At 31.7% G+C, this 372-nt stretch overlaps 1 protein-coding gene across 1 annotated transcript in view; it reads left to right on the forward strand.

Moving 5' to 3' along the window:
* The window catches only part of LOC119591621 (paired box protein Pax-6-like), a 23,785-nt gene that overhangs the window by 3,255 nt on the left and 20,158 nt on the right, over positions 1-372 (forward strand). The window lies entirely within an intron of this gene.

Consider the following 372-nt stretch of genomic DNA (forward strand, 5'->3'; position numbering starts at 1 on the left):
CAAATATGCACATCATATAAAGAGCAAGCTAATTAAATAGATTGATAGATAGTATCATCAAGATGGGTACAGCAGCATAGCCTTGAATGAAAATATAGCGCAGGATATATATATAGTTAGACAAACATATACAGCTAATAGATTAGCAATAATAAAAAAAAACTTTTGAAATGAGTCATCACAAAAGAAATACTACAACAGAGATGATAATATCTGATGAAGCTTGAAAATGAAACGGGACAAACCTCTCATTTTAAAATATAGAAAAACAGCAGTTTCTGAAACAGAATCCGAACTTTTGGTAATAAATAACGAAAATGCGGCCTAGACGATCTGTGAACTGAAAGACATGATTTTCAATATGCAAGGCGG

The sequence above is a fragment of the Penaeus monodon genome, chromosome 29 (genome assembly GCF_015228065.2).
Source record: "Penaeus monodon isolate SGIC_2016 chromosome 29, NSTDA_Pmon_1, whole genome shotgun sequence".
Taxonomy (NCBI): domain Eukaryota; kingdom Metazoa; phylum Arthropoda; class Malacostraca; order Decapoda; family Penaeidae; genus Penaeus; species Penaeus monodon.